We start from the raw sequence: 17,783 nt of genomic DNA, 5'->3' as shown, positions 1-17,783 counted from the left end.
TCAACCCACTATGGTGTTCATACAGTTTCTACATCTATTGCAGTGAATGTCAATCCACTATGGTGTTCATACAGTTTCTACATCTATTGCAGTGAGTGTCAATCCACTATGGTGTTCATACAGTTTCTACATCTATTGCAGTGAGTGTCAATCCACTATGGTGTTTCAGTTTCTACGTCTAAGTGTGTCAATCCACTATGGTTCAGTTTCTACATCTATTGCAGTGAGTGTCAATCCACTATGGTGTTCATACAGTTTCTACGTCTATTGCAGTGTGTCAATCCACTATGGTGTTCATACAGTTTCTACATCTATTGCAGTGTGTCAATCCACTATGGTGTTCATACAGTTTCTACATCTATTGCAGTGAGTGTCAATCCACTATGGTGTTCATACAGTTTCTACATCTATTGCAGTGAGTGTCAATCCACTATGGTGTTCATACAGTTTCTACATCTATTGCAGTGAGTGTCAATCCACTATGGTGTTCATACAGTTTCTACATCTATTGCAGTGAATGTCAATCCACTATGGTGTTCATACAGTTTCTACATCTATTGCAGTGAGTGTCAATCCACTATGGTGTTCATACAATTTCTACGTCTATTGCAGTGTGTCAATCCACTATGGTGTTCATACAATTTCTACGTCTATTGCAGTGTGTCAATCAACTATGGTGTTCATACAGTTTCTATGTCTATTGCAGTGTGTCAATCCACTATGGTGTTCATACAGTTTCTACATCTATTGCAGTGAGTGTCAATCCACTATGGTGTTTACAGTTTCTACATCTATTGCAGTGAGTGTCAACCCACTATGGTGTTCATACAGTTTCGACATCTATTGCAGTGAGTGTCAACCCACTATGGTGTTCATACAATTTCTACATCTATTGCAGTGAGTGTCAATCCACTATGGTGTTCATACAATTTCTACGTCTATTGCAGTGTGTCAATCCACTATGGTGTACATACAGTTTCTACATCTATTGCAGTGAGTGTCAACCCACTATGGTGTTCATACAATTTCTACATCTATTGCAGTGAGTGTCAATCCACTATGGTGTTCATACAATTTCTACGTCTATTGCAGTGTGTCAATCCACTATAGTGTTCATACAGTTTCTATGTCTATTGCAGTCTGTCAATCCACTATGGTGTTCATACAGTTTCTACATCTATTGCAGTGAGTGTCAATCCACTATGGTGTTCATACAGTTTCTACATCTATTGCAGTGAGTGTCAACCCACTATGGTGTTCATACAGTTTCTACATCTATTGCAGTGAGTGTCAATCCACTATGGTGTTCATACAGTTTCTACATCTATTGCAGTGAGTGTCAATCCACTATGGTGTTCATACAGTTTCTACATCTATTGCAGTGAGTGTCAACCCACTATGGTGTTCATACAATTTCTACGTCTATTGCAGTGTGTCAATCCACTATAGTGTTCATACAGTTTCTACGTCTATTGCAGTGTGTCAATCCACTATCGTGTTCATACAGTTTCTACATCTATTGCAGTGAGTGTCAATCCACTATGGTGTTCATACAGTTTCTACATCTATTGCAGTGAATGTCAATCCACTATGGTGTTCATACAGTTTCTACATCTATTGCAGTGAGTGTCAACCCACTATGGTGTTCATACAATTTCTACATCTATTGCAGTGAATGGCAATCCACTATGGTGTTCATACAGTTTCTACGTCTATTGCAGTGTGTCAATCCACTATGGTGTTCATACAGTTTCTATGTATTTTGCAGTGAGTGTCAATCCACTATGGTGTTCATACAGTTTCTACATCTATTGCAGTGAGTGTCAAGCCACTATGGTGTTCATACAGTTTCTACATCTATTGCAGTGAGTGTCAATCCACTATGGTGTTCATACAGTTTCTACATCTATTGCAGTGAGTGTCAATCCACTATGGTGTTCATACAATTTCTATGTCGATTGCAGTGTGTCAATCCACTATGGTGTTCATACAGTTTCTACGTCTATTGCAGTGTGTCAATCCACTATGGTGTTCATACAATTTCTACATCTATTGCAGTGAGTGTCAATCCACTATGGTGTTCATACAGTTTCTATGTCTTTTGCAGTGAGTGTCAATCCACTATGGTGTTCATACAGTTTCTACATCTATTGCAGTGAGTGTCAAGCCACTATGGTGTTCATACAGTTTCTATGTCTATTGCAGTGAGTGTCAATCCACTATGGTGTTCATACAGTTTCTACATCTATTGCAGTGAATGTCAATCCACTATGGTGTTCATACAGTTTCTACATCTATTGCAGTGAGTGTCAATCCACTATGGTGTTCATACAGTTTCTACATCTATTGCAGTGTGTCAATCCACTATGGTGTTCATACAGTTTCTATGTCTATTGCAGTGTCAATCCACTATGGTGTTCATACAGTTTCTACATCTATTGCCGTGAGTGTCAATCCACTATGGTGTTCATACAGTTTCTACATCTGTTGCAGTGAGTGTCAACCCACTATGGTGTTCATACAGTTTCTACATCTATTGCAGTGAGTGTCAATCCACTATGGTGTTCATACAGTTTCTACGTCTATTGCAGTGTGTCAATCCACTATGGTGTTCATACAGTTTCTACATCTATTGCAGTGAGTGTCAATCCACTATGGTGTTCATACAATTTCTACGTCTATTGCAGTGTGTCAATCCACTATGGTGTTCATACAGTTTCTACATCTATTGCAGTGAGTGTCAATCCACTATGGTGTTCATACAGTTTCTACATCTATTGCAGTGAGTGTCAATCCACTATGGTGTTCATACAGTTTCTACATCTATTGCAGTGAGTGTCAATCCACTATGGTGTTCATACAGTTTCTACATCTATTGCAGTGAATGTCAATCCACTATGGTGTTCATACAGTTTCTACGTCTATTGCAGTGTGTCAATCCACTATGGTGTTCATACAGTTTCTATGTCTTTTGCAGTGTGTCAATCCACTATGGTGTTCATACAGTTTCTACATCTATTGCAGTGAGTGTCAATCCACTATGGTGTTCATACAGTTTCTGCATCTATTGCAGTGAATGTCAATCCACTATGGTGTTCATACAGTTTCTACATCTATTGCAGTGAGTGTCAACCCACTATGGTGTTCATACAATTTCTACATCTATTGCAGTGAGTGTCAATCCACTATGGTGTTCATACAATTTCTACGTCTATTGCAGTGTGTCAATCCACTATAGTGTTCATACAGTTTCTATGTCTATTGCAGTCTGTCAATCCACTATGGTGTTCATACAGTTTCTACATCTATTGCAGTGAGTGTCAATCCACTATGGTGTTCATACAGTTTCTACATCTATTGCAGTGAGTGTCAACCCACTATGGTGTTCATACAGTTTCTACATCTATTGCAGTGAGTGTCAATCCACTATGGTGTTCATACAGTTTCTACATCTATTGCAGTGAGTGTCAATCCACTATGGTGTTCATACAGTTTCTACATCTATTGCAGTGAGTGTCAACCCACTATGGTGTTCATACAATTTCTACGTCTATTGCAGTGTGTCAATCCACTATAGTGTTCATACAGTTTCTACGTCTATTGCAGTGTGTCAATCCACTATGGTGTTCATACAGTTTCTACATCTATTGCAGTGAGTGTCAATCCACTATGGTGTTCAAGTTTCCATCTATTGCAGTGTGTCAATCCACTATGGTGTTCATACAGTTTCTACATCTATTGCAGTGAGTGTCAACCCACTATGGTGTTCATACAATTTCTACATCTATTGCAGTGAGTGTCAATCCACTATGGTGTTCATACAGTTTCTACGTCTATTGCAGTGTGTCAATCCACTATGGTGTTCATACAGTTTCTATGTCTTTTGCAGTGAGTGTCAATCCACTATGGTGTTCATACAGTTTCTACATCTATTGCAGTGAGTGTCAAGCCACTATGGTGTTCATACAGTTTCTACATCTATTGCAGTGAGTGTCAATCCACTATGGTGTTCATACAGTTTCTACATCTATTGCAGTGAGTGTCAATCCACTATGGTGTTTCAATTTCTATCTATTGCAGTGTCAATCCACTATGGTGTTCATACAGTTTCTACGTCTATTGCAGTGTGTCAATCCACTATGGTGTTCATACAGTTTCTACATCTATTGCAGTGAGTGTCAATCCACTATGGTGTTCATACAGTTTCTATGTCTATTGCAGTGAGTGTCAATCCACTATGGTGTTCATACAGTTTCTACATCTATTGCAGTGAGTGTCAATCCACTATGGTGTTCATACAGTTTCTACATCTATTGCAGTGAGTGTCAATCCACTATGGTGTTCATACAGTTTCTACATCTATTGCAGTGAGTGTCAATCCACTATGGTGTTCATACAGTTTCTACATCTATTGCAGTGAGTGTCAATCCACTATGGTGTTCATACAGTTTCTACATCTATTGCAGTGAGTGTCAATCACGATGGTGTTCATACAGTTTCACGTCTATTGCAGTGTGTCAATCCACTATGGTGTTCATACAGTTTCTACATCTATTGCAGTGAGTGTCAATCCACTATGGTGTTCATACAGTTTCTACATCTATTGCAGTGAGTGTCAACCCACTATGGTGTTCATACAGTTTCTACATCTATTGCAGTGAGTGTCAATCCACTATGGTGTTCATACAGTTTCTACGTCTATTGCAGTGTGTCAATCCACTATGGTGTTCATACAGTTTCTACATCTATTGCAGTGAGTGTCAATCCACTATGGTGTTCATACAATTTCTACGTCTATTGCAGTGTGTCAATCCACTATGGTGTTCATACAGTTTCTACATCTATTGCAGTGAGTGTCAATCCACTATGGTGTTCATACAGTTTCTACATCTATTGCAGTGAGTGTCAATCCACTATGGTGTTCATACAGTTTCTACATCTATTGCAGTGAGTGTCAACCCACTATGGTGTTCATACAATTTCTACATCTATTGCAGTGAGTGTCAATCCACTATGGTGTTCATACAGGTGTTCATACAGTTTCATACAGTTTCTATGTCTATTGCAGTGTGTCAATCCACTATGGTGTTCATACAGTTTCTACATCTATTGCAGTGAGTGTCAATCCACTATGGTGTTCATACAGTTTCTACATCTATTGCAGTGAATGTCAATCCACTATGGTGTTCATACAGTTTCTACATCTATTGCAGTGAGTGTCAATCCACTATGGTGTTCATACAGTTTCTATGTCTATTGCAGTGAGTGTCAATCCACTATGGTGTTCATACAGTTTCTACATCTATTGCAGTGAGTGTCAAGCCACTATGGTGTTCATACAGTTTCTACGTCTATTGCAGTGTGTCAATCCACTATGGTGTTCATACAATTTCTACATCTATTGCAGTGAGTGTCAATCCACTATGGTGTTCATACAGTTTCTATGTCTTTTGCAGTGAGTGTCAATCCACTATGGTGTTCATACAGTTTCTACATCTATTGCAGTGAGTGTCAAGCCACTATGGTGTTCATACAGTTTCTATGTCTATTGCAGTGAGTGTCAACCCACTATGGTGTTCATACAGTTTCTACATCTATTGCAGTGAATGTCAATCCACTATGGTGTTCATACAGTTTCTACATCTATTGCAGTGAGTGTCAATCCACTATGGTGTTCATACAGTTTCTACATCTATTGCAGTGAGTGTCAATCCACTATGGTGTTCATACAATTTCTACGTCTATTGCAGTGTGTCAATCCACTATGGTGTTCATACAGTTTCTACGTCTATTGCAGTGTGTCAATCCACTATGGTGTTCATACAGTTTCTACATCTATTGCAGTGAGTGTCAATCCACTATGGTGTTCATACAGTTTCTACATCTATTGCAGTGAATGTCAATCCACTATGGTGTGTTTTCATCTATTGCAGTGAGTGTCAATCCACTATGGTGTTCATACAATTTCTACGTCTATTGCAGTGTGTCAATCCACTATGGTGTTCATACAATTTCTACGTCTATTGCAGTGTGTCAATCAACTATGGTGTTCATACAGTTTCTATGTCTATTGCAGTGTGTCAATCCACTATGGTGTTCATACAGTTTCTACATCTATTGCAGTGAGTGTCAATCCACTATGGTGTTCATACAGTTTCTACATCTATTGCAGTGAGTGTCAACCCACTATGGTGTTCATACAGTTTCGACATCTATTGCAGTGAGTGTCAACCCACTATGGTGTTCATACAATTTCTACATCTATTGCAGTGAATGTCAATCCACTATGGTGTTCATACAATTTCTACGTCTATTGCAGTGTGTCAATCCACTATGGTGTTCATACAGTTTCTACATCTATTGCAGTGAGTGTCAACCCACTATGGTGTTCATACAATTTCTACATCTATTGCAGTGAGTGTCAATCCACTATGGTGTTCATACAATTTCTACGTCTATTGCAGTGTGTCAATCCACTATAGTGTTCATACAGTTTCTATGTCTATTGCAGTCTGTCAATCCACTATGGTGTTCATACAGTTTCTACATCTATTGCAGTGAGTGTCAATCCACTATGGTGTTCATACAGTTTCTACATCTATTGCAGTGAGTGTCAACCCACTATGGTGTTCATACAGTTTCTACATCTATTGCAGTGAGTGTCAATCCACTATGGTGTTCATACAGTTTCTACATCTATTGCAGTGAGTGTCAATCCACTATGGTGTTCATACAGTTTCTACATCTATTGCAGTGAGTGTCAACCCACTATGGTGTTCATACAATTTCTACGTCTATTGCAGTGTGTCAATCCACTATAGTGTTCATACAGTTTCTACGTCTATTGCAGTGTGTCAATCCACTATCGTGTTCATACAGTTTCTACATCTATTGCAGTGAGTGTCAATCCACTATGGTGTTCATACAGTTTCTACATCTATTGCAGTGAATGTCAATCCACTATGGTGTTCATACAGTTTCTACATCTATTGCAGTGAGTGTCAATCCACTATGGTGTTCATACAATTTCTACGTCTATTGCAGTGTGTCAATCCACTATGGTGTTCATACAGTTTCTACGTCTATTGCAGTGTGTTAATCCACTATGGTGTTCATACAGTTTCTACATCTATTGCCGTGAGTGTCAATCCACTATGGTGTTCATACAGTTTCTACATCTGTTGCAGTGAGTGTCAACCCACTATGGTGTTCATACAATTTCTACATCTATTGCAGTGAGTGTCAATCCACTATGGTGTTCATACAGTTTCTACGTCTATTGCAGTGTGTCAATCCACTATGGTGTTCATACAGTTTCTACATCTATTGCAGTGAGTGTCAATCCACTATGGTGTTCATACAATTTCTACGTCTATTGCAGTGTGTCAATCAACTATGGTGTTCATACAGTTTCTATGTCTATTGCAGTGTGTCAATCCACTATGGTGTTCATACAGTTTCTACATCTATTGCAGTGAGTGTCAATCCACTATGGTGTTCATACAATTTCTACGTCTATTGCAGTGAGTGTCAATCCACTATGGTGTACATACAGTTTCTACATCTATTGCAGTGAGTGTCAACCCACTATGGTGTTCATACCATTTCTACATCTATTGCAGTGAGTGTCAATCCACTATGGTGTTCATACAATTTCTACGTCTATTGCAGTGTGTCAATCCACTATAGTGTTCATACAGTTTCTATGTCTATTGCAGTCTGTCAATCCACTATGGTGTTCATACAGTTTCTACATCTATTGCAGTGAGTGTCAATCCACTATGGTGTTCATACAGTTTCTACATCTATTGCAGTGAGTGTCAACCCACTATGGTGTTCATACAGTTTCTACATCTATTGCAGTGAGTGTCAATCCACTATGGTGTTCATACAGTTTCTACATCTATTGCAGTGAGTGTCAATCCACTATGGTGTTCATACAGTTTCTACATCTATTGCAGTGTCAACCCACTATGGTGTTCAACAATTTCACTCTATTGCAGTGTGTCAATCCACTATAGTGTTCATACAGTTTCTACGTCTATTGCAGTGTGTCAATCCACTATCGTGTTCATACAGTTTCTACATCTATTGCAGTGAGTGTCAATCCACTATGGTGTTCATACAGTTTCTACATCTATTGCAGTGAGTGTCAATCCACTATGGTGTTCATACAGTTTCTACATCTATTGCAGTGAGTGTCAATCCACTATGGTGTTCATACAATTTCTACGTCTATTGCAGTGTGTCAATCCACTATGGTGTTCATACAGTTTCTACGTCTATTGCAGTGTGTTAATCCACTATGGTGTTCATACAGTTTCTACATCTATTGCCGTGAGTGTCAATCCACTATGGTGTTCATACAGTTTCTACATCTGTTGCAGTGAGTGTCAACCCACTATGGTGTTCATACAATTTCTACATCTATTGCAGTGAGTGTCAATCCACTATGGTGTTCATACAGTTTCTACGTCTATTGCAGTGTGTCAATCCACTATGGTGTTCATACAGTTTCTACATCTATTGCAGTGAGTGTCAATCCACTATGGTGTTCATACAATTTCTGTCTATTGCAGTGTGTCAATCCACTATGGTGTTCATACAGTTTCTATGTCTATTGCAGTGTGTCAATCCACTATGGTGTTCATACAGTTTCTACATCTATTGCAGTGAGTGTCAATCCACTATGGTGTTCATACAGTTTCTACATCTATTGCAGTGATGGTGTCAAGTTTCTCATCACAGTGAGTGTATGGTGTTCATACAGTTTCTACATCTATTGCAGTGAGTGTCAATCCACTATGGTGTTCATACAGTTTCTACATCTATTGCAGTGAGTGTCAATCCACTATGGTGTTCATACAATTTCTACGTCTATTGCAGTGTGTCAATCCACAGTGTTCATACAGTTTCACGTCTATTGCAGTGTGTCAATCCACTATGGTGTTCATACAGTTTCTACATCTATTGCAGTGAGTGTCAATCCACTATGGTGTTCATACAGTTTCTACATCTATTGCAGTGAGTGTCAATCCACTATGGTGTTCATACAGTTTCTACATCTATTGCAGTGAGTGTCAATCCACTATGGTGTTCATACAATTTCTACATCTATTGCAGTGAATGTCAATCCACTATGGTGTTCATACAATTTCTACGTCTATTGCAGTGTGTCAATCCACTATGGTGTTCATACAGTTTCTACATCTATTGCAGTGAGTGTCAATCCACTATGGTGTTCATACAGTTTCTACATCTATTGCAGTGAGTGTCAATCCACTATGGTGTTCATACAGTTTCTACATCTATTGCAGTGAATGTCAATCCACTATGGTGTTCATACAGTTTCTACATCTATTGCAGTGAGTGTCAATCCACTATGGTGTTCATACAATTTCTACGTCTATTGCAGTGTGTCAATCCACTATGGTGTTCATACAGTTTCTACGTCTATTGCAGTGTGTGGTGTCAGTTTCCATCTATTGCAGTGTTCATACAGTTTCTACAGTTTCATCTATTGCAGTGAGTGTCAATCCACTATGGTGTTCATACAGTTTCTACATCTATTGCAGTGAGTGTCAATCCACTATGGTGTTCATACAGTTTCTACATCTATTGCAGTGAGTGTCAATCCACTATGGTGTTCATACAGTTTCTACATCTATTGCAGTGAGTGTCAATCCACTATGGTGTTCATACAGTTTCTACATCTATTGCAGTGAGTGTCAATCCACTATGGTGTTCATACAGTTTCTACATCTATTGCAGTGAGTGTCAATCCACTATGGTGTTCATACAGTTTCTACGTCATTGCAGTGTGTCAATCCACTATGGTGTTCATACAGTTTCTACATCTATTGCAGTGAGTGTCAATCCACTATGGTGTTCATACAGTTTCTACATCTATTGCAGTGAGTGTCAATCCACTATGGTGTTCATACAATTTCTACATCTATTGCAGTGAGTGTCAATCCACTATGGTGTTCATCAGTTTCTACGTCTATTGCAGTGTGTCAATCCACTATGGTGTTCATACAGTTTCTACATCTATTGCAGTGAGTGTCAATCCACTATGGTGTTCATACAGTTTCTACATCTATTGCAGTGAGTGTCAATCCACTATGGTGTTCATACAGTTTCTACATCTATTGCAGTGAGTGTCAATCCACTATGGTGTTCATACAGTTTCTACATCTATTGCAGTGAGTGTCAATCCACTATGGTGTTCATACAGTTTCTACATCTATTGCAGTGAGTGTCAACCCACTATGGTGTTCATACAATTTCTACATCTATTGCAGTGAGTGTCAATCCACTATGGTGTTCATACAGTTTCTACGTCTATTGCAGTGTGTCAATCCACTATGGTGTTCTACAGTTTCTATGTCTATTGCAGTGTGTCAATCCACTATGGTGTTCATACAGTTTCTACATCTATTGCAGTGAGTGTCAATCCACTATGGTGTTCATACAGTTTCTACATCTATTGCAGTGAGTGTCAATCCACTATGGTGTTCATACAGTTTCTACATCTATTGCAGTGAGTGTCAACCCACTATGGTGTTCATACAATTTCTACATCTATTGCAGTGAGTGTCAATCCACTATGGTGTTCATACAGTTTCTACGTCTATTGCAGTGTGTCAATCCACTATAGTGTTCATACAGTTTCTATGTCTATTGCAGTGTGTCAATCCACTATGGTGTTCATACAGTTTCTACATCTATTGCAGTGAGTGTCAATCCACTATGGTGTTCATACAGTTTCTACATCTATTGCAGTGAGTGTCAACCCACTATGGTGTTCATACAGTTTCTACATCTATTGCAGTGAGTGTCAATCCACTATGGTGTTCATACAGTTTCTACATCTATTGCAGTGAGTGTCAATCCACTATGGTGTTCATACAGTTTCTACATCTATTGCAGTGAGTGTCAACCCACTATGGTGTTCATACAATTTCTACATCTATTGCAGTGTGTCAATCCACTATGGTGTTCATACAGTTTCTACATCTATTGCAGTGTGTCAATCCACTATGGTGTTCATACAGTTTCTACATCTATTGCAGTGAGTGTCAATCCACTATGGTGTTCATACAGTTTCTACATCTATTGCAGTGAATGTCAATCCACTATGGTGTTCATACAGTTTCTACATCTATTGCAGTGAGTGTCAATCCACTATGGTGTTCATACAATTTCTACGTCTATTGCAGTGTGTCAATCCACTATGGTGTTCATACAGTTTCTACGTCTATTGCAGTGTGTCAATCCACTATGGTGTTCATACAGTTTCTATGTATTTGCAGTGAGTGTCAATCCACTATGGTGTTCATACAGTTTCTACATCTATTGCAGTGAGTTCAATCCACTATGGTGTTCATACAGTTTCTACATCTATTGCAGTGAGTGTCAATCCACTATGGTGTTCATACAGTTTCTACATCTATTGCAGTGAGTGTCAATCCACTATGGTGTTCATACAATTTTTCTATTGCAGTCTGTCAATCCACTATGGTGTTCATACAGTTTCACGTCTATTGCAGTGTGTCAATCCACTATGGTGTTCATACATTTTACATCTATTGCAGTGAGTGTCAATCCACTATGGTGTTCATACAGTTTCTATGTCTTTTGCAGTGAGTGTCAATCCACTATGGTGTTCATACAGTTTCTACATCTATTGCAGTGAGTGTCAATCCACTATGGTGTTCATACAGTTTCTACATCTATTGCAGTGAGTGTCAACCCACTATGGTGTTCATACAGTTTCTACATCTATTGCAGTGTGTCAATCCACTATGGTGTTCATACAGTTTCTACATCTATTGCAGTGAGTGTCAATCCACTATGGTGTTCATACAGTTTCTACATCTATTGCAGTGAGTGTCAATCCACTATGGTGTTCATACAGTTTCTACGTCTATTGCAGTGTGTCAATCCACTATGGTGTTCATACAGTTTCTACATCTATTGCAGTGAGTGTCAATCCACTATGGTGTTCATACAGTTTCTACATCTATTGCAGTGAATGTCAATCCACTATGGTGTTCATACAGTTTCCACATCTATTGCAGTGAGTGTCAATCCACTATGGTGTTCATACAGTTTCTACATCTATTGCAGTGTGTCAATCCACTATGGTGTTCATACAGTTTCTACATCTATTGCAGTGAGTGTCAATCCACTATGGTGTTCATACAGTTTCACGTCTATTGCAGTGTGTCAATCCACTATGGTGTTCATACAGTTTCTACATCTATTGCAGTGAGTGTCAATCCACTATGGTGTTCATACAGTTTCTACATCTATTGCAGTGAGTGTCAATCCACTATGGTGTTCATACAGTTTCTACATCTATTGCAGTGAGTGTCAATCCACTATGGTGTTCATACAATTTCTACATCTATTGCAGTGAGTGTCAATCCACTATGGTGTTATGGTGTTCAGTGTGTCAACACTATGGTGTTCATACAGTTTCTATGTCTATTGCAGTGTGTCAATCCACTATGGTGTTCATACAGTTTCTACATCTATTGCAGTGAGTGTCAATCCACTATGGTGTTCATACAGTTTCTACATCTATTGCAGTGAGTGTCAATCCACTATGGTGTTCATACAGTTTCTACATCTATTGCAGTGTCAATCCACTATGGTGTTCAATATGTCTATTGCAGTGAGTGTCAATCCACTATGGTGTTCATACAGTTTCTACATCTATTGCAGTGAGTGTCAAGCCACTATGGTGTTCATACAGTTTCTATGTCTATTGCAGTGTGTCAATCCACTATGGTGTTCATACAGTTTCTACATCTATTGCAGTGAGTGTCAATCCACTATGGTGTTCATACAGTTTCTATCTTTTGCAGTGAGTGTCAATCCACATGGTGTTCATACAGTTTCTACATCTATTGCAGTGTGTCAATCCACTATGGTGTTCATACAGTTTCTACATCTATTGCAGTGAGTGTCAATCCACTATGGTGTTCATACAGTTTCTACATCTATTGCAGTGAGTGTCAATCCACTATGGTGTTCATACAGTTTCTACATCTATTGCAGTGAATGTCAATCCACTATGGTGTTCATACAGTTTCTACATCTATTGCAGTGAGTGTCAATCCACTATGGTGTTCATACAATTTCTACGTCTATTGCAGTGTGTCAATCCACTATGGTGTTCATACAGTTTCTAATCTATTGCAGTGTGTCAATCCACTATGGTGTTCATACAGTTTCTACATCTATTGCAGTGTGTCAATCCACTATGGTGTTCATACAGTTTCTACATCTATTGCAGTGAATGTCAATCCACTATGGTGTTCATACAGTTTCTACATCTATTGCAGTGAGTGTCAATCCACTAATCTATTGCAGTGTGTCAATCCACTATGGTGTTCATACAATTTCTACGTCTATTGCAGTGTGTCAATCAACTATGGTGTTCATACAGTTTCTATGTCTATTGCAGTGTGTCAATCCACTATGGTGTTCATACAGTTTCTACATCTATTGCAGTGAGTGTCAATCCACTATGGTGTTCATACAGTTTCTACATCTATTGCAGTGAGTGTCAACCCACTATGGTGTTCATACAGTTTCGACATCTATTGCAGTGAGTGTCAACCCACTATGGTGTTCATACAATTTCTACATCTATTGCAGTGAATGTCAATCCACTATGGTGTTCATACAATTTCTACGTCTATTGCAGTGTGTCAATCCACTATGGTGTACATACAGTTTCTACATCTATTGCAGTGAGTGTCAACCCACTATGGTGTTCATACAATTTCTACATCTATTGCAGTGAGTGTCAATCCACTATGGTGTTCATACAATTTCTACGTCTATTGCAGTGTGTCAATCCACTATAGTGTTCATACAGTTTCTATGTCTATTGCAGTCTGTCAATCCACTATGGTGTTCATACAGTTTCTACATCTATTGCAGTGAGTGTCAATCCACTATGGTGTTCATACAGTTTCTACATCTATTGCAGTGAGTGTCAACCCACTATGGTGTTCATACAGTTTCTACATCTATTGCAGTGAGTGTCAATCCACTATGGTGTTCATACAGTTTCTACATCTATTGCAGTGAGTGTCAATCCACTATGGTGTTCATACAGTTTCTACATCTATTGCAGTGAGTGTCAACCCACTATGGTGTTCATACAATTTCTACGTCTATTGCAGTGTGTCAATCCACTATAGTGTTCATACAGTTTCTACGTCTATTGCAGTGTGTCAATCCACTATCGTGTTCATACAGTTTCTACATCTATTGCAGTGAGTGTCAATCCACTATGGTGTTCATACAGTTTCTACATCTATTGCAGTGAATGTCAATCCACTATGGTGTTCATACAGTTTCTACATCTATTGCAGTGAGTGTCAATCCACTATGGTGTTCATACAATTTCTACGTCTATTGCAGTGTGTCAATCCACTATGGTGTTCATACAGTTTCTACGTCTATTGCAGTGTGTTAATCCACTATGGTGTTCATACAGTTTCTACATCTATTGCCGTGAGTGTCAATCCACTATGGTGTTCATACAGTTTCTACATCTGTTGCAGTGAGTGTCAACCCACTATGGTGTTCATACAATTTCTACATCTATTGCAGTGAGTGTCAATCCACTATGGTGTTCATACAGTTTCTACGTCTATTGCAGTGTGTCAATCCACTATGGTGTTCATACAGTTTCTACATCTATTGCAGTGAGTGTCAATCCACTATGGTGTTCATACAATTTCTACGTCTATTGCAGTGTGTCAATCAACTATGGTGTTCATACAGTTTCTATGTCTATTGCAGTGTGTCAATCCACTATGGTGTTCATACAGTTTCTACATCTATTGCAGTGAGTGTCAATCCACTATGGTGTTCATACAGTTTCTACATCTATTGCAGTGAGTGTCAATCCACTATGGTGTTCATACAGTTTCTACATCTATTGCAGTGAGTGTCAACCCACTATGGTGTTCATACAATTTCTACATCTATTGCAGTGAGTGTCAATCCACTATGGTGTTCATACAATTTCTACGTCTATTGCAGTGTGTCAATCCACTATAGTGTTCATACAGTTTCTATGTCTATTGCAGTCTGTCAATCCACTATGGTGTTCATACAGTTTCTACATCTATTGCAGTGAGTGTCAATCCACTATGGTGTTCATACAGTTTCTACATCTATTGCAGTGAGTGTCAACCCACTATGGTGTTCATACAGTTTCTACATCTATTGCAGTGAGTGTCAATCCACTATGGTGTTCATACAGTTTCTACATCTATTGCAGTGAGTGTCAATCCACTATGGTGTTCATACAGTTTCTACATCTATTGCAGTGAGTGTCAACCCACTATGGTGTTCATACAATTTCTACGTCTATTGCAGTGTGTCAATCCACTATAGTGTTCATACAGTTTCTACATCTATTGCAGTGTGTCAATCCACTATCGTGTTCATACAGTTTCTACATCTATTGCAGTGAGTGTCAATCCACTATGGTGTTCATACAGTTTCTACGTCTATTGCAGTGTGTCAATCCACTATGGTGTTCATACAGTTTCTACATCTATTGCAGTGAGTGTCAATCCACTATGGTGTTCATACAATTTCTACGTCTATTGCAGTGTGTCAATCCACTATGGTGTTCATACAGTTTCTACGTCTATTGCAGTGTGTTAATCCACTATGGTGTTCATACAGTTTCTACATCTATTGCCGTGAGTGTCAATCCACTATGGTGTTCATACAGTTTCTACATCTGTTGCAGTGAGTGTCAACCCACTATGGTGTTCATACAATTTCTACATCTATTGCAGTGAGTGTCAATCCACTATGGTGTTCATACAGTTTCTACGTCTATTGCAGTGTGTCAATCCACTATGGTGTTCATACAGTTTCTACATCTATTGCAGTGAGTGTCAATCCACTATGGTGTTCATACAATTTCTACGTCTATTGCAGTGTGTCAATCCACTATGGTGTTCATACAGTTTCTATGTCTATTGCAGTGTGTCAATCCACTATGGTGTTCATACAGTTTCTACATCTATTGCAGTGAGTGTCAATCCACTATGGTGTTCATACAGTTTCTACATCTATTGCAGTGAGTGTCAATCCACTATGGTGTTCATACAGTTTCTACATCTATTGCAGTTTCAATCCACTATGGTGTTCATACAGTTTCTACATCTATTGCAGTGAGTGTCAATCCACTATGGTGTTCATACAATTTCTACATCTATTGCAGTGAATGTCAATCCACTATGGTGTTCATACAATTTCTACGTCTATTGCAGTGTGTCAATCCACTATGGTGTTCATACAGTTTCTACATCTATTGCAGTGAGTGTCAATCCACTATGGTGTTCATACAGTTTCTACATCTATTGCAGTGTGTCAACCCACTATGGTGTTCATACAGTTTCTACATCTATTGCAGTGAGTGTCAATCCACTATGGTGTTCATACAGTTTCTACATCTATTGCAGTGAGTGTCAATCCACTATGGTGTTCATACAGTTTCTACATCTATTGCAGTGAGTGTCAATCCACTATGGTGTTCATACAATTTCTATGTCTATTGCAGTGTGTCAATCCACTATGGTGTTCATACAGTTTCTATGTCTATTGCAGTGTGTCAATCCACTATGGTGTTCATACAGTTTCTACATCTATTGCAGTGAGTGTCAATCCACTATGGTGTTCATACAGTTTCTACGTCTATTGCAGTGAGTGTCAATCCACTATGGTGTACATACAGTTTCTACATCTATTGCAGTGAGTGTCAACCCACTATGGTGTTCATACAGTTTCTACATCTATTGCAGTGAGTGTCAATCCACTATGGTGTTCATGCAGTGTGTCAATCCACTATGGTGTTCTACAGTTTCTACATCTATTGCAGTGTGTCAATCCACTATGGTGTTCATACAGTTTCTGGTGTTCATATTGCAGTTTCCACTATGGTGTTCATACAGTTTCTTGTCTATTGCAGTGTGTCAATCCACTATGGTGTTCATACAGTTTCTACATCTATTGCAGTGAGTGTCAATCCACTATGGTGTTCATACAGTTTTCATCTATTGCAGTGAGTGTCAACCCACTATGGTGTTCATACAGTTTCTACATCTATTGCAGTGAGTGTCAATCCACTATGGTGTTCATACAGTTTCTACATCTATTGCAGTGAGTGTCAATCCACTATGGTGTTCATACAGTTTCTACATCTATTGCAGTGAGTGTCAACCCACTATGGTGTTCATACAATTTCTACGTCTATTGCAGTGTGTCAATCCACTATAGTGTTCATACAGTCTATTGCAGTGTGTCAATCCACTATGGTGTTCATACAGTTTCTACATCTATTGCAGTGAGTGTCAATCCACTATGGTGTTCATACAGTTTCTACATCTATTGCAGTGAATGTCAATCCACTATGGTGTTCATACAGTTTCTACATCTATTGCAGTGAGTGTCAATCCACTATGGTGTTCATACAGTTTCTACATCTATTGCAGTGAGTGTCAATCCACTATGGTGTTCATACAGTTTCTACGTCTATTGCAGTGTGTCAATCCACTATGGTGTTCATACAGTTTCTACATCTATTGCAGTGAGTGTCAATCCACTATGGTGTTCATACAGTTTCTACATCTATTGCAGTGAGTGTCAACCCACTATGGTGTTCATACAATTTCTACATCTATTGCAGTGATGGTGTTCAAGTTTCCACTATTGCAGTGTTCAATCCACTATGG

The sequence above is a fragment of the Oncorhynchus nerka genome, linkage group LG26 (genome assembly GCF_034236695.1).
Source record: "Oncorhynchus nerka isolate Pitt River linkage group LG26, Oner_Uvic_2.0, whole genome shotgun sequence".
NCBI lineage: Eukaryota > Metazoa > Chordata > Actinopteri > Salmoniformes > Salmonidae > Oncorhynchus > Oncorhynchus nerka.
The sequence above is the reverse complement of the archived record's forward strand: the minus strand, read 5'-3'. Positions refer to the sequence as shown.